Source organism: Podarcis erhardii (genome assembly GCF_964252035.2).
Source record: "Podarcis erhardii genome assembly, chromosome: 17".
Lineage (NCBI taxonomy): Eukaryota > Metazoa > Chordata > Lepidosauria > Squamata > Lacertidae > Podarcis > Podarcis erhardii.
The window spans coordinates 11,642,664-11,665,322 of NC_138515.1; the positions used below are offsets into that span (position 1 = coordinate 11,642,664).

The window sequence follows — 22,659 nt, forward strand, 5'->3', positions numbered from 1 at the left end:
GGGCCTCTCGCAACATAAAATCGCAATATAGAAGCACAGAATACAGTACATAATAAAAAAAACAAGAACTCAAAAATCGCCCCTCCCCAACACTGCAATAAATGTCAAACAGTGATGACAGAGGACTGAGCAAATTTGGATGGCTGCAATGAAGCCACAGAGGAATAAACAGAAAATTCCTGCTACGGAATCCAGGACCCTGAGTCTAGAGAGATATCAAGTCACGCAGGCCCACGTGTGAAGACCTTGGAGGGATGGGGGGAGGACAGACAAAATAAGGACCTATGGAGGCCTGCGCTTTATGCCACGTTACACATCACAATTTCAGCCGGCACCCGTTGCACAACCAGACATGCCAAACACTGCAGTCCAATAGGCTGCATGACAAGAACAAGGCTCAGAGCAGAGTTTCCTAGAAAGTGGGTATCTTTCTCCCCTCAACCAGGATGCTGCCATGCTGAGTACAGCTGTACAATGGTACATCGTGTTGTGTAACCTCCAGGTTGAAGAATCTTTGGGTTACGGCTGCGGCAAACCCGGAAGCGTATACAGTGGTACCTCAGGTTAAGTACTTAATTCGTTCCAGAGGTCCGTTCTTACCCTGAAACCGTACTTAACCTGAAGCACCACTTTAGCTAATGGGGCCTCCTGCTGCTGCCGCGCCACCGGAGCACAATTTCTGTTCTCATCCTGAGAGAGTTTTTGGATTTACAGTGGTGCCCCGCAAGACGAACGCCTCGCAAGACGGAAAACCCGCTAGACGAAAGGGTTTTCCGTTTTGGAGGCGCTTCGCAAAACGAATTTCCCTATGGGCTTGCTTCGCAAGACGAAAATGTCTTGCGAGTTCCTGCAGGGTTTTTTCCCTTCCCCCCCCCCTTTTCCTAAGCCCTAAGCCGCTTATCAGCTGATCCACTAAAAGCCACTAAACCGCTAATAGCGCTAATCCGCTAAGCTGTCAATGGGCTTGCTTCACAAGATGAAAAAACCACTATACGAAGAGCCTCACGGAATGGATTAATTTCGTCTTGCGAGGCACCACTGTAATATCCCACCTTTCACTCCCTTTTAAGGAGTCTCAAAGCGGCTAACATTCTCCTTTCCCTTCCTCCCCCACCACAAACACTCTGTGAAGTGAGTGGAGCTGAGAGACTTCAGAGAAGTGTGACTAGCCCAGCAGCTGCATGTGGAGGAGCGGAGACACGAACCCGGTTCCCCAGATTACGAGACTACCGCTCTTAATCACGACACCACACTGGCTCTCCAAAGTTCTTAACCTGAGGTACTATTAACCTGAGGTATTATTAACCTGAGGTACCTGAAGCAAAGTTCTTAACCTGAGGTACTATTTCTGGGTTAGTGGAGTCTGTAACCTAAAGCGTATGTAACCAGAGGTACCACTGTACTTCCAGGTTTCCCCGCTCATGCATGTGCAGAAGCGCTCTATTGAGCCGCGCGCATGGACAGAAACGGCGCCTCTAGTTACAATTTTTTGGGGATGCACACGGTACCCCGAAACGAATTAAATCCATAACTAGAGGTACCACTGCATTCTTCCAAGCATGCTGCATCTTGAGTGGCATGTGCCACTCAACCGAGACCCCTAACAGTCCACTCCTCTCCAAGACAGCTACCTAAAGCGGGCTCACAGGGGCATCGTCCTAAGAGAGTTGTAGGGTGATGTTGGGGGAGAGAAAGAAGAGTCTTACTAGGACTTCCCACTGCATCTTCCCACCTGGACCGTGCATCCACCACAAAGTTTGCTGCCAGAGTTAGACCGATCAATACCACCATCTCAGCTGTGACACGACCGCACCAGTCACCTGGCTCAGCATCGACGCAGGTGAGCTCAAGAACCAACCTAGCTCCACCGGGTGTTGGCAAAGCCTCCCCTCGAAGGGCACCTTGCCAGACCAAGCTCTCCCTTCCCAACTTCTGCCTATCTTGGCTTCTGTTGCCTCAGTTCACACTACCTGCCAGACCCATAGCTGTCAACTTACAGATTTGAAAATAAGGGACCAGCGGCCTCAAAAATAAGGGATCAGCAGCCAAAATAAGGGATTTTCTGGGCGCAGGTATGTTCAACTTCTGAGCCCCTCTGAGCCAAAGGCAGAAAGCCCAGCCAGCAGCCAAACAAAGCCTCAAGCGGTGGCTCCCACATTGCAACAACCCAGCAAAGGGGATGCAGCAAGGAAAACCACCGTCTGCTGGGAAGCGCTGAGCAAAGGCGAGTCCCCAGGCAATGCGGTCGATTTGATCGGCACAAGGCATGCAAGCTCCACCCCCCAGTCGTTCTTAGACTCCTTATTGGGTGAGCAACGCAGCCAAGCAACACAGTTGGAGACTCCCTCCTCCCTGGCCAGCAGGGAGGGAGAGGAGCTGCTTCCTTTGAAACCCGGGAAATTTAAGGGACATCATCAGTAAGGGACAGCAGCGGGACACGGCGCTGGGATAAGGGAGTTTCCTGCCAAATAAGGGACGGTTGACAGCTATGGCCAGACCCCTTTGGGGTCCCAAACCCCACAGATCCCCAAACAGAGGGATGGGTCTCCCAAGACAGAAATTCAGCAACTGCGGAGGGCCACTAGGGGCGCATTGGAATATGGCCGACAATACCATCTCTCCGGACCACACGGGGTAACTAAGAGGCTGTTATGGGAGTAGGCAGCCTCCCTTGTTGCCCCAAGTGAATGGGGAACACTGCCCTTGCCTGCTGTGCCCATAAATCACCCCTGAATTCGAAAGAAGGAGGTGAGGGCACTAGGCAGAATGCCCCCGTGTGGACTCCGGCTCTCCTAGACGCTGTCTCTGATCGCACACTAGCTGCAGCAATTTGGAATAATTAATTACAAAAGAAGCAAATGCACATATTTCAAGTGAAGAAGGGGAGTGAAGACTGCTAACAGAAGGGACCTCTGTGAAATAAGACGATGGGTTGGAGCAACAGGAATATTTTACGAAGAAGATACATCAAAGGCTGGGTATGCCGGCAACGGGACTGGATGGGGAGGGAAAAACTTTTTTTCTTTTCTTCTATGTGATTAACCAAGAACCCCTCCTCATTAGAACCATCGGTTAACTGATCCAAGCAGGATGATTAAGGACTGTGTGGAAATGAACTTTAACCAAAAGTATGCTTTATGGAGACTGAGTAAAGAACAAGAGTTTTTGGAATGGCGCAGCAACAAATACAGATTCGCCATCTTGGCAGGTTTTGCCGAAGGATTTATAACCGGGAGGAGGAATGGATTTGTTATCAGACTGCATTCCTGGTGAATCTCCTCAGAGGTTGAGAAAGATTTGTGAAGATTAACGGTGCTAAGACTGTTTTGATTTATGGAAGTGATGTTATACGGAAAACGTCTGGATATGGCTCTTGGATTAAAAAAAAATATCCACATAGGATTATAAACTGTTTTAACCCGCTTGTGGAGACTATCAGAGGTCACAAAGAGAAAGGAAAAAATATATGAAAATAACAAGAAGAGATAGTACTGTGAACATCATATGGTCAGATTTGTGGACGTTAAAGCAGTAATAAGAAGCAAGATGATGATTGGATCCCCTTCGGAACTTGAAATATGGGTACCCCCAACAAAAATTTAAAATTCGGCTTTGTAATTTGTAATTTATGTAATTTGGTTTGATTTGATGTGATTGGTCGGTTAATAAAAATTATTGTTAAAAAAAAGAAAGAAAGGAAGAAATTCAGCAACTGCGGAAAGCACCCTGGGGAGAAGAGAGGGCAACGCGAGGTTCTTGCAAGAAGCCACCTTGTTTGACACCGGAACCAAGAACCTACAGCGTTTGAAGCGCGTGGAAGGCTTTGCTTTTGCACTTTGGGTGCACCAATGGCTTCAAGTTCCGAGAGAGGAGATTCCGACCCAACGTCAGGAAGAACTTTCCGACAGCAGAACTGTCTCCCTCAGGAGGTGATGGGACTCTCCTTCCTCGAATGTATTTAAGAAGAGGTTGGGTGGTCATCTGTCATGTCTGAGATTCCTGCATCTCAAGGGGCTGGACAAAATGACCAGAAAACAGAAGGACAACAGTTGGCGAGTGGCGCTGGCCATTGCACAGTGTTACACGGTGTGTGAAGCATCCCTGAATTGGAACAAGCATACCTAGGGTTCAAACAGGTGGCCGTCATCTGCTGCTACATCATCCATTTCATCCTACAAAACAACAACACGGGCGCCTTAGAAACACAGTCTAAGACGCCAGAGATGGAAGGAAGAAACAACCCTGACTAATAATAATAACAATTTAGTATTTATATCCCACCCATCTAGCTGGGTTTCCTAGAAACAAACAGCAAACCAAGTTGATGGACTACGCCGAAACAGCAAAATTATCTGGGAAGTTCAGGAATCAAGAAGACCAGAACTTTAAAAAAAGAATGGGGCAAGTTTGTGATTCACTTACAAGACCGCTGCAAGCAAGTTAAAACATTGGCAGGATTTTAACCAGCACACTTGTAAAGTAACAGAAAGTATGGATAATTTAGAAGAATAAAAAATTGGATAAAGGTTGATATGCAGTTGTAAATATTATCAATGGGACCCATGGAAGAGTTGGGGGGGGAGTGTCCAGAGATTCAGAGTACAGTGGTGCCTCACAAGACGAAATTAATCCGTTCCGTGAGGCTCTTCGTATAGCAGTTTTTTCGTCTTGCGAAGCAAGCCCATTGACAGCTTAGCGGATTAGCGCTATTAGCGGTTTAGCGGCTTTTAGCGATCAGCTGTTAAGCGGCTTATCAGCGGATCAGCTGATAAGCGGCTTAGCGGCTTAGGAAAAGGGGGGAAAAAGGGGGGGAAACCTGCAGGAACTCGCAAGACATTTTCGTCTTGCAAAGCAAGCCCATAGGGAAATTCGTTTTGCGAAGCGCCTCCAAAACGGAAAACCCTTTCGTCTAGCGGGTTTTCCGTCTTGCGAGGCGTTCGTCTTGCGGGGCACCACTGTAATCTCGATATTTCGACTTGGAATTGTTGCTTCTAATTTGTTTATATTATTTAAAATCAAATTATTAAAAAAACAAACACAGCCTAAGACCTCTTTCTTCCAATTCCATCCTTTTATAGTCCAGCGCTAAATACTCAGCAATATTTCATTACTCCAGTGCGTTTTTTATATTTGTGCAAACATTACATTCTTGTGTTTTAATCGCCTCGTCCTTCCTCTGATTAAGCCAGGCAGCAATTGGAACAAGAGTCACTGGGCTGGATTAAAGTCATCTACCTGGGGACCCCCACTGCTTGCAGGGCGAGACATGCAAATACCTCCAAAGCCAGACTGTGCAAAACAAACCATACCTGCAGAGTCCCCGGGGGCTCATCAGTCCCCCCCCCCACTAACCGCCATCACAAAAGGAAGTGTTTTAAACGCACAAAACTGCATCTTGTGGGTTTTTTTCCAGGGAAAGGTGGCTTTGGAAGGTGTTTTGCAAGAGACAAGGGACTGCCAGTCCAATGTAGTGGAGCCTCCTAGCACTGCCTGAAAATGCAGAACTGCTATCAGAAAGGCTAAATTTAAACAGAAACTGTGCGAAAGAAGAAATAAATAGTTATCTTCACACCCCTGCAATGGGTGCAGCATGTTCTTTGAGATTCAGCCAGAGTTATGCACCAGAAGCAACATCTCTGATGTATTAGAAACTTAATTTATGGTTGCTTTGACAATGGCACCATTTAGGACTGAGGCTATTTCCACATGAAGTTTATTTCCTATGGCGTTTCTCTCTCACCTTTCCTCCAAGGTAGAGTATATTGTTGTTCTCCCCACTATATCCTCACAACAACCTTGAGAGGTAGGCAAGGCTGAGAAGGGAGGGGCTCCCCGGCAGCAGCTTCATGGCCGAGTGGCGACTGGACCCCAACCTCAAGGGGATGAACACACGGTATGTTTTAACCAGCAATGGAGGAAAGCAGGAATGCATCTAGGACCAAGAGCGGGAAGTCAACTCTTTGGAAAAATTGCATTAATTTTGATGTAATTTGGCATTGATCTGTTCAAAATTTGGAAAACAAATAAATATTATTCAGCCAAAAAAAGGCACTCTTGGTTTTTGCATTAAGAGTGCATTACAGTGGTCCCTTGGTTCTCAAACCTAATCCGTTCCGGAAGTCCATTCCAAAGCCAAGGCGCGCTTTCCCATAGAAAGTCATGCAAAACAGATTAATCCGTTCCAGACTTCTAAAAACAACCCCTAACACAGCAATTTAACATGAATTTTACTATCTAACGAGACCACTGATCCATAAAATAAAAGCAACAAACGATGTATTGCAGTCACACAATCAATCAATCCGTGGCTGATCCGGGTTCCACACAGTCACAAAATCAAAAGAGCCGCAAAAACAAAAATGCAAAATAAATAGCAGAAACAGACAGACCTCAGCGTAACACTCAAAACAGAAGTGTATCACTCCAAATGGAAGCGTAACACTCAAAACAGAGCACGTTCAGCTTCCAAAAAAAGTTCGCTAACTGGAACACTTCCAAATTTGCAGTGTTTGGGTTCCAATTTATCTGAATACCAAGGCGTTTGAAAACCAAGGGACCACTGTATTATAGAAATAATATGTTAACAGCTAGAAAAGACACTGGGAAGTATAGTCTGTGGCTGCAAAAGCCCACAGTATGAATGCAATCTCAGAACCCCCTTGTACAGTCCTGTTTATTTTCTGTTTGTTCCCATCATTCACAGAGACTATCGAGTTCCAACCAATAAATTCGCTAAGCAATAACAGTAAATACAAATGGGGGAAAAATATGAAGAGACCGATGTAGTTACAAGAACTCATTCGTCGGATTGCCACCCCTGCATATTTACAATAAGGACTTCTTTTTTCCTGCACAAGGGTTGAGAGCATGGGTAGGCAAACTAAGGCCCGGGGGCCGGATCCAGCCCAATCTACATGAGTAGAATGTGTGTTTTTATTTAAAATGCATCTCTGGGTTATTTGTGGGGCATAGGAATTCATTCATATTTTCCCCCAAAAATATAGTCCGCCCCCCCCCCCCAAGGTCTGAGGGACAGTGGACCGGCCCCCTGCTGAAAAGGTTTGCTGACATCTGGTTGAGAGCATGGGACCAGCATCTCTTCCTTGACCAGTGCAGGTCGAAGCCGAACTGCGCAAGACAAGCGGCAAAAATATGCGTTTGATTCAGCACCTTTGCAGAGAGGAAGAATAGGTCACACAGCCACCGCTGTCCCTTCTTAGTCCAGGTTAACTTGCAATTTACATGAGAGTTACGTTCCAGGGATGGCACACTGACAAACAGAGCAGGGGGGGGGGACCCCAATTTTTCCTCTGGAACTTTAAAATCCCATGGGGCACGTTCCCCGAAGCAATCATAACATCACCCACTGCGCCAAAATAGGGAGCAAGGACAAAGCGCCTCCTTACTCTGGCTCTAGATCAAGGATGGCCAGATCAGAAGGTCACCAATCTTTGGACTATCTAGATTTGACACTGACGTGAAGCCCCGTCGCTTCTGGGAGGCCAAGGCTTCACTGGAAAGGTATAGTCGGGCAAACCCACCAACCTGCCCCCCAGAGATCTTCAAGGGGCTGCAAGCGGACTCCCGTCAGTTGCAAAACACGCATGGCAAACTTCCAACAGCGCCGGGCAGTCCATTCTAAGAAGCTGATTCAAACTGGCAAAGGCTCAGCTTCACAGAGCAGCTCAAAGCTGCAAAAACACTGGAACAGCCTTGAATTTCGTCACTCCTTCGCGCCAAACAAGCCTCTTCACAAGTTATCCTGCAAAACATGGATAAGTCCAAAGCAGACAAAAGCTGGACGTTATCTGTTTTCCTCCAAGGCTCGTCAGGGATTATTGTCTGCACATTATTAGAAAGCAGATTTTCCCAACCTTGTGCCTCCAGCTGTTTTTGGACTACAATTCCCATCATCCCTTGCCACTGGTCTTGCTAGTCAGGGATGATGGGAGTTGTAGTTCAAAAACAGCTGGAGGCACAAGGTTGGGAAACACTGGACTAGATAACAGCCCCCGTAACTCCAACCGTTGTGTCGATGTAATTTACAGAAGGGGGGGGGGGATAATTACTGTTTGGGAGCAAAACTGGTATTGTGCAAACTCTAGGACAGGGCCCCCAGAGGAAGCAGAAGAACGACAAACCACCAAGAACGACAAATAATCTCGGAACAGACTCATAAACAAGCCAGGACTCAGGTTTCAGAAAGCATGGGCCACAAGCCTCCCTGGGGATGGGAAGAGGGAGGGGGGCCTCGGCCCTCCACAGTCTCCTAGTACAGCTGGCATAGGAAGTATTTTGCAAAAGCAGGAGGGAGACACGGCCTGAGAGGCAGAACAAAGAGCCAACAGGTGGGCAAGAAGGAACAGCAACACGGAAGAGGAGCTTTGCATAGTGCAAAGGACCCAGGCAGCTCCACTCCACGAGGGACCGTCAAGCCAATTTAGAAGACAAGCGCTGTCTCCTAACATCCAATGGAGAAGGCATTAGCTGGGAACTTTAAAAGAATATGGTAGCCTGGCGGGAAGGAGGCATGAAAAAGTAGGAGCCCAAAGCATCAATCACTCTGTGCAAAGCTCTTAACAACATAGCTGTCAACGTTTCCCTTTTTTAAAAAGGGAAATTCCCTTATTCCAAATAGGATTCCTCGCAAGAAAAGGGAAAAGTTGACAGCTATGTCTTAACAAGCCAGAGCAACGTGACAAAACACCAGAGGTTTTGGGGGTTCCTCTGGCACCATAAAGACTAACAAATGTCTTATACCATTTGCTTCTGTGGACTGACCCTCAAAAAGTTTGTCCCGTGGAAAATATGTCAGGTCTCCAAGATGCCACAGGACTTTCTGTTGGTGTTGCCGCATGGGGTTCTATGCTGCTGTCCCACAGGAAAAGTTACAAAATGCAAAAACTCACACTAAGAACCATAATCTAACAGTGGCAAACTTTATCCCCGCATTACGTTTGAGAACTGTGGTTAAAACGAGGGCTACATCATCATCTTTCCTTGCAGGAATGTCAGATTAGCTTTCAGGTAATAATCACTTGAGAGAATCTCAGCTGAAGTTAACTCTGAGCAAATTGGGGGAGCAGGCAGCTTCAAACACAATTGTCTTCCCAAACAGCAGAGGCCACGGGAACACACTGGAAATACTTCAAAGGATTTGTGTCCGTCTGCCCATTTGCTGCCAGCTGAGAAGTCTTCATGCCCGGATCACGGAGGTTACAACAATAATAACCAGGAGTTTAACGGTTTAAAAGAGAAATAAAATTTGCAGAAGAAACCTCCCTCTGCAGTTTGTGATCTTCACTTCAAAGCAAAGCAGAAGTTGGCACATGCAACAGGGTGGATATCAATTCCAGCTAAACTTTTGAAAAGCATGTATTAAATAGAATTCCAGCACTAACAATATAACGTTTTTAGCTGGAGGACTTTTTTCCCTTGTCAGTCTGCAGCCTCAGGTGTTGGTCAAAGCCCTCCTCAGATGTGACACGGCGGAAATGAACAAAAGGAGAGATCCAAGGCTGCTTTGAACAAGCTCTGGTGGCGAACACTTTTCATGAAATCCCACCGTCCTTAAAGCAGAGACACAGCGCAGAAGAAATTCTTGCTTAATGAAGCATTGCCTTCACCTCTGTCAAACCCACATCTGTTACCCGATACGCTTAACTTTGAATGCGCTTCAAAATGCTCACAACCAACAAGGAATTTTGTTTTATGCATCTGATGAATTGCAGATGGACTTTAAAAATCTGCCTCTAATTTTGTCCTGCTGCAGCTATATCTTTCCCCCCCCCCCCCGTCTTCCCTGCAGTAACAAAGGGACTGGAGAGGAGGAGGAGGGAGGGAGGAGAGAGACAAGAATGAAACTAGCAGGGCAATTAGGTCCACAAAGAGAAAGTGTGCCTGCAATTTGCATAACAATGGGCCAACTCGCTCAGCAAAAGCTGCCCCACCTCCTAACAAGCCCCTGCATAGCAGGGCAGCAAGGCCAGGCGGCCTTTGCATTCATTGCCCGGACCTCGAGGGAGCAGCCGAGGGCGGAGAAGGAGGCAAGGGCGCCCCAAGGCCGTCGGGTCACAGGCCACGTTCACGGCCAGGGCGCACAAAAAAATAAAAGAATCCCCTCCAAGTTCGGCGGCGGCTCCACCACTTCTTGGTGCACATGAACCCGAATCGGGGCTCTGCAAAACTTTGCAACTCCGCAAGGCGCTGCAACGCAACCGGCGCGGTCCCTTGAAGCTGCAAGGCCGCCCCGTCGCCAGAAAGGAGTCCCTCGGCTCCTCTTGCCTCGTGCAAATGGCTGGGGAAACCCTCGCGGGCTCGGCGCGCGCGCGCCATGGCGCCGGCCACGAATAAGAGACTCGGGGCCTCTCCCGGGAGCCCCGGCAAAGTTGCCTAACTTGGGATCCTCGCCTGCAGCGCGTGGGGCGCCCCGTCGCGGCGCCCCGACCTCCCCACCCACCACGCGCGCACCACCTCGCTCCGGATCCGAGACTCTTCCGGGACTTTTGCAGGCTGCCGAGGCCTCCGCTTCCAGTTTGCAGGGCGCGGGCGCGCGCCGGAAAAGCCGAGCAAAGCAGCCCCGGAACGCGCACTCGGTCCCGGCCCCCGTCGGGGGGGGAGGGGAGGCGGATCCCGGCGGCTGCTGCTGCTGCTGTTGCAGGGCGCGTTACCTTTCCGAAGGGAGCCCCGAAGGCGAGCCCCGGACGCGCTTCCCCGGCGCAGGCAGGCCTAGTTCGGCGCCCCGCTCACCGGGCCAGACGGGAGGGCGCGTCCTCGTCGGCCGCGGGGACTTCCTGGTTCTCCGAGCAGACGGAGGGAAGGAAGGAAGGAGAGCAGAGGAGGAGGAGAGATGCCAAAGCCAGCCCAGCCTGCGCGCCGAGACCTCGCCTCTTCCTCTCTCGCAGCCAGCCAGCTCGGCGCACCGAGACGCGGCCTCCAGCTGGCCGCCTGCTCCGCCCGACGCCAGCGCCTCCCCGCACTTGAGAGCCCACCCCAAAAAACTTTTCGCCCCTTCCTTCCCGGCCGAGAAACGGCCACCAACGGGGCGAGGGAAGAGCAGGCAGGCGCCCGTCGGGGAAGGGCGCACCAACGCGCCACTGCGTCCGGGCGCGCAAAGCCCTCTCCAAAGGGAGAACGGCTCGCCGATTTGTGCCCCCTCGCCGGAAATATTATGAATGCATGTACTGCGGGGGGGGGGTGTTAAAGATGAGAAGACAGCGCCTTCCTGCTCCGAGGGAGGGGGGCGGGAGCCAGGCTATTTTGGGACGCGCACGGCGACACCTTCGCAGCAGCGGAAAGGAGCCCCGACGGGGCGCTGGGCAGCCTCCCAGATCTCCTTTTGAGTTTTGAGACGCCCAACGAGGAGGCAGCGAGGACAGCGGCCCCTGGAGACCCTGCTGCGCCTTGTGTGCGTAATGTTTGTGACCGTCGGGCGGGGAGATTATCGTGGCCTTCCTGCGCTCGGCTGCCGAATGCCGCCCTCCCCATCTTGGATCGCCCTGCCCCCGGCGGCAGCTCCACCCCGGGGAGGGACCGGGGAACCCCTGCAACCACCCCACCCCCCGACGTTGCCTTCCTTGGGGCAGGACGCCGCGCGAACTTGCAGCCCCCGCCCCCGGCACCTGCCTCGCTTTCCCGGGCAGATTCCTCCTGCAGATCCGGCGCGGGGATCCTCCTCTTCCTCGGCTCGCCGCTGCTTATTTATAGCCACCCAAACGCAGCTCTGTCCATCAGGAGGGCCGGGGCAGCCCGACCCGGCGGCCCCTCGCAGCCTATTTTGGTCGCTCTCCGCTTTGGAAAGCAAAGCAACCCGAGCAGCAGCAGCTGCTGCCTCTCTCCGGCTTCTCGGCCGCCGCCGCGCAGCCTTTTCCTCGCTCCCGCGACCTTCCCTTCTCCAGCTGCAGCTGACTCACAAAGTCAGCGGCGAGCCAAGGGCGCGATCCGGCAGGATCTTTCCTCCGGGGAGGGGGAGAATAGGAAAAGGACGGGGGATCGCGACCCCCCAAAAAAACTTTCTTGGGGGTCTTTGGCTTCTTCAAGGGCGCCGGGAAGAAGTCGGCAACACTCTACGGAGGGGGGCCCCGGGGAGACTTGTTTACGTGGGGAGGGGGAAGGGACTTGCTGGGGGGGGGTCTCCGATTTGGGGGAAGCGGGAGCCAAGAGCGAAGTGGAGGATCCGGCGAGCCGCGGAGGGGGCGCAGCGCAGGGCGGAGGATGTGCCCGGGAGGCGTCGGGGGGGACGTTTACCTTCCTGGAGGAGAGCGCCGCGCCAGATCCCTCTGCCTGCCTGCCTCTCTCTCTCTCTCTGAGTCACCCGGAGTAGATCCAGCGCGAGCCACCGGATTATGCCGATGACTTCACGGCGCGCGGCCATCCCCGCCTCTTCCTCCGCGCCCGCGCCGCCCCCGGCTCCTCCCACGCGCCCCCCCCCTCCCGTGCCGCCCAAAGGGAGCCTCCGACTGGACGGCGCCGAGACGGAGCGCCCGCCCCGAGGGCGGAGAGGGGTCCCCGATTGGAGGCTCCCCGCTGCCACTCACGGCGCCCGCCCGCCCCCTCCACCAGCAGGCGGAGTCGCTCCCGAGGTTGCTCGGGAAGGGGCGGGCGGAGCCGGGGACCCGCTCCGAGGGGGAGGCCGGCGGGGCGGGCGGGTGCAAGGCGCGCGCGGATCAGCTGGGACGGTGCGCGAGGTTTGCCTGGGCTCATTTCACACCCGCACGCACATAGATAGAGATGCACGCCCGCCTTCTCCCCCCCTGCATTTTTGCACCGCTGTGTTGGCAGAGACTTCTGGCGCAGAGATGGAGAGGAGCCTGGCTGCATTGGGCCGCGGGAGGGTCGGGGGAAGAAGGTGCTGGAACCTGGACGGGGCTTGCCGGAAGGAAAGGCGAGAGGAAGCGGGCTTAGGGCTGAAGGCTGCTTTTCCCAGGCCCCTTGTTTGCATGCTTGGCAGGAGATCGGGTGAATTGCAGAGCTGGGAGGGACCCCGGGATAATTCAGTCCAACCCCCTGCAATCTGCCCCCGACGGGGATCGAACCTGCAACCTTGGCTCTCGCCACCTGAGCTTTGCAGGTCCTGGTTCTGCCTGCTGCAATTTCAAGCGGGGGCTTCCCAATCTGTGGAAGGGGAGCTTCCCTCGGGGACAAGAGGGAGGAGGGCCCCATCCAGCTGCCCTTTTCCACTTTGAAGTGCCCCTCGAGGAAGTCCGGCAGCGCGGCTGTTTACTAAGCATTCCCCGGGAGAAAACAGGCAGCAGAGAGACGGCACCTCGCAGCTCTCTGAGCAATGCCATCTGTATGCTAACAAGGCTGCTACGGTGCTGGCTGGGAAGTTGGGACTAAATCTGGCGCTTAGGGCTAGCGAAAGTAAGTGGTGTCATTTGCCGTGTTTCTTTCCTCCTAGCTCTGCTTCCTAAAACTCACGAGATGCTTTGGAACTGACTGTGCTCATGAATCGGTTTTTTCCTGCTGCGGAGCTGAGTTTTCCCTTCCCTCTGAGCTATTTTAATGGATGGAAACCTCCCCTTTTGGACGTGGGAGTGGGGACCCCCATTTTTAATTAGAAGTCTGTAAAACTTAGCATCGTGTTCAGCGGTAAATTCTGCCCTGAGTTCAGTGTCAATAAGGTGTTTTCCACAAGCGTTTAGTCCACTCATAAAATTATATCCCTGTCAATCACTTCCAGAAGCCTAGGATTTAGAGAGAATCCTCTCTGGCTAGAATCTGCACACCAGGACCACTTTATCGGAGTGATCCTCCTATCACTGGGCATGGTGATTTCACCCAGACAAGGGGGCACACAGCATCCTAAGATTTTCGGTTGGGGGTTTGTTTTGATTTTTTGAAAGAAAATGCTGGGGGGGGGGAGAGGGATTGCATGATTAAACATTTCCTGAGACATAGCCATGTCTGTTGTAGCAAAAGCTTGGTTTGATAAAATAAGGGACAGCGCTTTAATGGGTGTTTGGCACCAGTAGTGCAAGGCGGTCTGAGCGTTCCCGACCTTTGCCACAGGGTGAAAATACTGCACTTGCTGCCAATCTCTGGAGACAACATTCAGGTATTGCAGAAAGCTTTTCATGCAAGATAAGAAATGGACCCTGGAGACGGACAGCTGTGCCTCATCCATGGGCCGTCCAGCAAGGGAACAGCAGAGCGTTCCCGGGAAATGTGGGTCCCCTAGGCAGAAAAGCCACATGACAGCTTTGCACCTGTCCCTCCTGACACTTGGTCATCCGAATCTTGTTGTGAAGGGGTCTTCTGTAAAGCATGCAAGAATATAAGCAGGCGCACATATACCAAAACTGGAGTTTGGCTTCATGCTATAGTAATCGCCTAAGAGGCACAGGATCTGTACTGTGATCCAGGGAACTTGCAGTGAGTCTCTCCCCTAGACTCAATAAGCTGACCCCCCAGACTTTTAAATAATAAAGTTTTATTTTTATTACTAGTAGTAACCTGATTGCACTCACAACTAGGGTAGTTAAAAGTGAAGTGAGCAAGGGCAGAGGTGAAATGCGATCAGAGATTATGGCTGCAATGTGGGACACGTTTGTCTGAAGTTTGTTTTCCCCCGATCTCCAGGCACAATTTATGGTGCAACCCTAACAACGCTTACCTGGGAGTAAGCCTATTTAATCTAATAGGTCTTCTGATTCAACATGGTCAGGATTCTGTGGAGTCAAAAGACCACAGCTGGAAAGGGAGCACAAAGAGCGGAGATTTTCTCCCCTCCAGTTTCTGTTTTGGACACCTTTGTCCAGTTGCACCCTTTCCCCAGTATTCAAGATGAATCCGCAGTCCTTCTGCCCTTTATATCTGCTGGGGAGTAAACAGAACAGACCTAAGAGGGGAGCTTCCCTCCACAGCATCTTGCCTAGGCTGGCCTTGAACTCAGCAGAAATCGAACTGAATGACCATTTCTTTCAGTCAGAAGGATACAGGAAGGGGAGACATGAAACTAATCTCTTGGGCAAAATAAAACTTTGAGAGTCAAAGCACTGATTACTTTTGTTGCCTACAAATCGTACTGTGAGCTGATGTCGTTTGAGGGTTAGAGGCCTGTTGGATCTTGAATGGTTGTGCTAAACTCAGCTGAAGCCACAGGAAGGAGTCCGGGTTTGACTCATAAGTGGCTTGTTTCATTCTCTCCAGAGGTGAGGACCAAAGGTTGGGGACCATTGGTTTAGTGTCTGCGCAGAGACCTTCCTCTTGCATAAAATATTGCGGAGGAATAGATGTCAGCCATAAGTATTCTGGCCGTAAAATGAGAGTGGCAAGGCACAATCCCTCGGAAGAGATAAATATGTAAAATCATAAAGTACAATTGAAGGGATAAAATACTGCTGTGCAGGTTGATCAGGGTATATGTAAAGATTACTCACTTAACAGAAGGAATTCTTCATGTTGTTAAATGAAGCTGGGGGGGGGGGGCAACCAGATTTTGTCAAGGTGGACCAAAAGTGTTCTGTGGATGTACTAATGCAGAGACAATAATACAACAAAGCAACGACACCACAAACTGGCTTATAAGTATAAAACCAAATTTACTAGAATAATAGAATAGAGATAGACTTGTAACCATTCAAACAACAAACATACTAAGGTGCCATGTGCAAGACAAAGCCTGGAGATACTGTAAACATGGAGTGGATAAATGTAAAACTCTATGTTAACAAGTTACATGTGCAGTAAACGTTATACAGACTGGATAAATGAAGACTTACTACATATGTAACTTTTTAATATAGAGTTGTACATTTATCCACTCCATGTTTATCCACTAGTATGTTTGTGGTGGTGGTGATTGTTGTATTATTATTACTGTCACCACATTGGATACTTGGTGTATACCCTATACTAATGCAGAGACACACAACTCATAGCCTTGAGGACCGTTTTCTAAATTAGATGCCAAGAAGGGGGCCACTCCTTGGCAGCGCTATTTTTTCTAGAAAAAGAGGTGCCAGGACTCTCCCTGAACGCTTCTCTTGTTCTCTCATGATGACAATGGGGCCCACCTGAGAGATGCTGGAACTGAGTTCCTGTGAGTTCTGGCTGAAAAGAAGCCCTGGTTCTTGGTACCCAGTGGAGATGGAGAACACAATAGCAAAAGAACAGTGCTAGCTTTGTTTCTCCACTGTTGGCATACCTACAGGACCGCCTCTCCTGGTATGCCCAGCGGAGGACCTTAAGGTCCACAAATGACAACACTTTGGAGATCGCAAGGTGGTTAGATTGGTCTCAACTAGGGCCAGGGCCTTTTCCGCACTGGCCCCGACTTGGTGGAACGCTCTGTCACAAGAGACTAGGGCCCTGCGGGTCTTGACATCTTTCCGCAGGGCCTGCAAGACAGAGCTGTTCCGCTTGGCCTTTGGTTTGGACTCAGTCTGACCCTTATGTTTTCCCTCCCCTTACGGTTTTGATTTATGGGCAACTTTTAAAATGAGGCTGCCTTTTAAATTGCATTTTAACCTGTATTTTAAATTGGTTGTTTCCCCCCCCCCATTATGTTTTTACTGTAATTTTACTGGTGTTAGCTGCCCTGAGCCTTGCCCTGGCCAGGGAGGACGGGGTGTAAATAAATTTTATTTATTTATTTATTTATTTATTTATTTATTTTTATTATTATTATTCTTTTTGGTGCAGCAGGACAGGTCAAGTCAGAAGGGGTGCGCTGTGCCCGGGGGTGTCCTGTAAGCCCCACAAAATGAGACCCATGTTGCCCATTGCTATGGGCCACTGATGTGCTTCCCTGCACTAATTCAGCATCAAAAGTTGTGCTTTGACTACAAAAGGGAGTTTGACTAACAGCAGAAATCCGTCCAGAAATTACCGTATTTTTCGCCCCATAGGAAGCACCAGCCCATAGGACGCACCAAGTTTTTTCGGGGGGAAATAAAGAAAAAAATTTAATTTCCCCCCCCCCAGGCGCTTGTGGGGCCGGCAGCGGGGAGAAGCGCTCTTCTCCCCGCCGCCCGCCTGCAGACCAGGTCCGGGGACAGAGGGAGGACGCGCTGCGCCTCCCAGCTGTCCCCGGAGCTTGCGGGGCTGGCGGCGGGGAGAAGCACGCGTCTCCCCGCCGTCAGCCTCCAAACCACATCGGGTGACAACAGGATGGCGGCGTTCCGCCTCCCCGCTGTCCCCCGACCTTGTGGGGCTGGCGCTGCGGCTCTCCTGAAGCCTGGAGAGCGAGAGGGGTCGGTGCGCACCGACCCCTCTCACTCTCCAGGCTTCAGTGAAAGCCTGCATTCACCCTATAGGACGCACACACATTTCCCCTTCATTTTTGGAGGGGGAAAAGTGCATCCTATAGGGCAAAAAATACGGTAGTGATTGCACCCACTTTGCATGGACACGGGTGGTTTTTAAACTAATATCTTTATCCCAAACTTATAGTGCAGACAAATATATGCTCAAAATTGACTTATAAGAAAAGACTGTTTTTATCAGCAAAAGCCAAACAAATCCAAACCAAATTTGTGATTTCTGAACCATTGCAGTGTAACGAACATTCTCAGTTGTATTCTTAGCAGTACGGAGTCCTGCTTTTTCCTGAGCAAAACCATGTCAGCCTGATTGCAGCTATGCTTATTTTATAGCTAGTTGCAGCCATCAGAAATCAGCATGAGAAATGCCATGTTGTGTGCTGGGCCTGGGGGTTAACCCGAGCAACGCGGTCCAGGTCTGATCCCGAATCCAAGGATTCCACAAGGAATCAGTCCAACGGGGCCAAGGCAGGAAACCAGGCAAGGACAAGTACAGGATCTGAGGCAGCATCCCTCAATGTAGCTCATATCTTCGCCTCCAGAAAGCCTCAGTTAGATGCTTGAAAAAGGCAATGTGGTCACAAGGCTGGATTGGAACATCTTAGAGCTTGAGTTGTTAGCCCAGCAGCTCCTTATCTTTCTGGAATCAGAGACACTTTTGGCTGCCAGGAAGGTTGTAAGGCATTAGGCAATCCTCTGGCATTTTCGGGACCTTTCACAATTTACATGGAAGAACAATGTTGATGTCATCTCCTGATATCACCGGAGCTTAAGCCTGGCTTCTGCAACTTCAAAGTAAATTGCACGGGTGGGTAAAGGAATGGAAGATTAGATCTGGCAAAACCCACAGCGCCGCGTATTTGTTGCATGGTGCTTCAGGGCTGACTCCTCGGAAAGGCATTTGCACTCCTGAGCTTCTTCCTGCAAGTGAAGTGGCTCCACAATGCACTATTCCCATTAGTACAGTTTCTGAGCATCACAGCGGGCCCAAAGAAAGGCTAAACACCATTGTTTATAGCCTTCGTTTGTTTTAAGACAAGGTTGTGGTTGGAAGGGGAAGACTGGTATGTATTTGGAGTGGTACTGAACCTCAACCCCTTGGCTGATTCTCTCATTCAAAACCTGTTCCAGCAGCAGCTTTTCTTCCAGTGGAGGAAAGATAATGTATTTTCCTTCCCATGGAAGGAAGAGCAGCATGTGGGAGATAATTCTGGTGGTGGTGTTTTTTTGGCAATTTTTAACAGAAATGTATTTATTTGGTTTTTCAGATTAAAATTTTACAGTCCAACATACAACATTAAAACAAGATTCCAAGAAATCTCTCAAGACTTCCCTCCTCCCCTTTGTGGGTCCTACTGTTAATCATTTCCTCCTGCATCTTTGATAATAATCCAAATCTTTTATCTCTCCGTAATATCCACTAAATTCACCATTAAACTACAAGTGATATTCCAATGCTACTAATGATTTCAACTGTTTACAATGGTCTTTAAGGTAAGTTATAAATCCACCCCCCCCCCATTCCTTATTAACATTTTGGTCTTCCTGATTTCTGATTCTTCTAGTCATTTTGGCCATTTTGGCATAACTATCAACTTAATCTGCCATTCTTTTCTGGTAGGGACTTTATCTTCTTTCCATTTCCGGGCCAATAACAGCAACGCAGCCGTGGTCGCATACATAGATAGTCTTTTTGTGGGATATAAAGCTGTCAGTCAAGTCCAACATTACGAGAGAGGACTAACTGCTTCTGTGTGGCAGGCAGGTTGGTCGGTTGCTGCAAGGAGTGTTAACTGGCAACTGCTGGGATTCAGTCTTTGCATGACTCACTACTATCTAGTATATAGTTTATCTGTTATGTAACCTAAGCCTGCCTTCAGGAACAACTCTGTCAACCTGAATGAATCTGAAAGTAAATTAGTTTATGTTAATATGATTCGGATTCATGTGTGCTTTCTTTAAGAGGGACTGAAAGGGATTATCAACCAGGAAGGTATAATTATTGATAGGACTCAAACGAGCTTGTTGCTGCATAATTCAAACGGGGGATCATTTAAACTCTGCTAAATTATATAAACTTTCCCACACTTTTCTGCTCCCTCGGGAGACAATTTTGATTGATAATGGTTGGGGAAGAGTTAAGAACACCTTCGCCACTACTATTCCCTTTCTCCTAATCATCACCTCCCAGATTGTCTTCTGCACCTCTCCATCCATCCACCAAGAGAATGTGACATTTACCTGCATGGATCATCTTGTTCGGAAGCATGGTTTCCTCCATACATTGCAGCATCCTTGCACATCTATGTGTAGGTTATTAACATAAGTCCAGGTATGTATCTTCACTCGTGAGGATATGACAGATAGATTTATTACTGTGTGTACACCAGTTGTGGGAGACCACAGCCAATCATTACCCACTCATTTAGTTTTATAGCCCACCCTGTCCCAAACACTCAGGGCATGTTGTAGAAATGCCCACCTCTCCAACAAAAGGGAATACTATTTTTGTCAAATTTTCTGCAGTTTCTCCACTCTTTTCAGACTCTTCTTTGGCCCAAAGTTGAGCCCAAACAGCCTTCTCTATGCCACGTTCCCTTTCCACATGCAACATGCTTTGATGAGGGAATCGATTCAAGCTCATAACTGCCCATCTGAAATGGAATAGTGCCCCTCAATGTTCCACCACATGCATTTCCTGAACAAATACACCAGCTCTTTGCCAATCCCCACCAAATATGCAGTGTCTGATTTCTGAAAAGGCCTACGTTAACCCATTGTTTCCATACTTAACATACACTGGGGGCACTCGGGGCATTCAGACAGAGCTGATATTGAAATGTGACTGCTTACATGCAATAGTTGGTTTTTATGCTAAAGTGCAAGAGCAAAATTCGAAGGCAAGCCAATGGCTAGACTCGTTTCCTTTTTAACAGCAGAGCTGTTGCTACAGACTGCTCACGCTGTACCCATTTTTGCATTGAGAAGTTCTCCTGGGCCCACCTCCAAGCTAGCTGTGACTGCAATATCGGCTCAAGCCCATTTGGCACAGAAGTGGCATTGCCGAGAAGATAAATCTGGTCCCTGTTTTTCACTGTATTTTTCATTCTATCCTTGGACTGTTCTCCATGCTACCCGTGTCCTCAACCAATTGCAGCAACGTCAGGCCTGGTAGAAGCCCCCCTCCCCAAAGTGGCCAGAGAGAGCATGTTTATCTCTGATGTGCCAACATGTCCCTCTGTTGATGGCAATGAGAGGCCACTCCCTTCCATTTCCAAGGTGGCATCGCCCTAGGAATGGCTCCAGCTGGCCAGCAATTGTGGAATGTGTGGTTGAGCTGTAGTCAAGGATACCTGAGACGTTTACCTCCCACTGGGGGAGCCGACAATGAAGACGGGTTTTTTAAAAAAGAGAGAGGCAGATCATCAAGCGGAGGAAAGAAAAGTTGAGGCACCTCGCCAGTTTCTAATCTAAGTGACAGCATGATGCTGAGATCATAATCTGGCCCAAAGAGTGCTGAGGAGAGGAGAAGAGAAGAAAAGAGGCAGGTCAGACGAGAAGGTGAAAACAACTTCAAGCAGAAACGTCAAAGAATGAGAGAAGAGACATAATTAATCATGTTCCTACTACAGGCTTGATGACTCTGCAGAGGAAAATGCAAAAGTAATCGTCTCCCAATGGAGGACTAAAGATGCTGTGCTTATAATATCTCCGATATCTTTGATACGTAGGCACATACCCACATCGCAAGAGCATCACCTGGCCGCTCTTCTGGCATCCAATTCTCGGTGCCACAATTTAAGGAGGATGTTGAGAAGCTGGAACATGTGCAGAGGAGGATGACGACCAAGATGATCGAGGGACTGGAAGCCAAGCCTTAGGAGGAGTGGTTGAAGGAGCTGGGTGTGTTTAGCCTGGGAAAGAGGAGACTGAAAGGTATGAGAGCCATCTTCAAATAGCTCAAGGACTGTCACATGGAGGCAGGAACAAGCTTGCCTTCTCCTGCTCTGGAGGGTAGGACTCAATGGCTTCAAGTTCCAAAATGGAGGTTCTGACTCAACATCAGGAAGAGCTTTCTGACAGTAAGAGCTGTTCGACATTGGGATGGAAGATGGTAGGATCTCCTTCCTTGGAGGTCTTCAAGTAGAGGTTGGATGGCCATCTGTCATGGATGCTTTAGCTGAGGTTTCTGCATTGCAGGGAGGTGGACTAGCTGAGCACTGGGGATCCCTTCCAACTATATGCAGATCATCTCAAGAATATTGTCAGGGAGCACATGAGGCTGTATCTTAAGCAAGTCTGAGTCTGTGTCTTGGGAGTCATGTGCTTGCCACCTTGGGTTCCCTGATGGAAGAAATTAATAGTGAAATATAACAATGTCTGCCATAGCTTAATTTAAACTGGGCTTCACAAGGGTCCAATGTACCTTTTTAAATTAATACACATGCCTTGAAGCTTGTACCAAAGGCTCCTCCTTCAGGATGTCCCCACCGCATCTCCATGTGGTTTCTAATGCCTTAACACAGAAGTTCTTGAGCCATGAGACACGGGCCATTTGTAGCCCACAAGCACCACTCAGTTGCCTTGCAAAAAGGGGGTGGAACAACTGAGAATCTGGTTTTGACCCTGCCCCCCGACAGTGAAGGTTGATAGATCTCCCCTTGGTCAGGACTGCCTCAAACAGGCTGACAATGACCGCTCCCCACTTAAAATGGGGGGCGCCCTTTGTGTGGACGCGTGCAGCCCTGGATCTGGAGTGGCCCCATCAGCATAGGCTTTGCCTTCCCTCAGGTGGGATACCTGGAGGTCCCCGCCTACCCCAGTGAGTTGTCCAATCCCACCTGGGGGAAGCGTTGCCAGGGAAACCAGGCCAGGTAGGGGGGGGATTACCTGCCCACACAATAGAGGGTGGATCTTACCTGGTAATCCTCACTTGGCTCCAGAGCTTCTCCCACCCTACCCACCCTCAGTTAATGTCTTCTTTTGCAGGTTAACTTTTCTTCATAGGTTTTGCAGGTTAACCTTTCTCCACAGGTATGCGGGCGCTGCTACGATAAGGTTGCTATTAAAGGGCCGGAAAGGAATTTCCCTGCATTGGCAGGTTTCGCCTTTCCCGTAGCAAAACGTCACAACTTTGGCGGTATCAGGCCTTGGGCGGAATCCTTTAGTCCATCTTCCTCTTTGCGGCGGCGATACCAGGGTTCCCCGTTAAAGGGGTTTTTGAAGGGAGGCTTTGGCCGTACGCCGAAAGGTCGTCATTGCTCTCCCCTGCGGCGGCGTAACAGGGGCGGCTATCTCTGCTTGAACATATGTTCTCCAGAGCCAGCCCATCCCCCCCCCACACACTGGATAACCCTGTAGCTCCCTAGGTCCCCGGCTGGGGACTGGGGAGGGA

General features: G+C 49.7%; 1 protein-coding gene across 4 annotated transcripts in view; it reads right to left on the reverse strand.

Annotated features, from left to right (window-relative positions):
- The window catches only part of SMARCA2 (SWI/SNF related BAF chromatin remodeling complex subunit ATPase 2), a 131,689-nt gene extending 119,300 nt beyond the window's left edge, over positions 1 to 12,389 (reverse strand). For 2 of the 4 annotated variants that reach the window (XM_081844762.1, XM_081844759.1), the window contains exon 1: positions 10,671 to 10,824. The gene's annotated coding sequence lies outside the window, so the exon portion shown is untranslated. Of the gene's footprint in view, positions 1 to 10,670; positions 10,826 to 12,246 lie in introns of those variants that run through there. The other 2 variants (XM_081844760.1, XM_081844761.1) reach the window with 2 other exon arrangements.
- Positions 12,390 to 22,659: the final 10,270 nt, after the last annotated feature.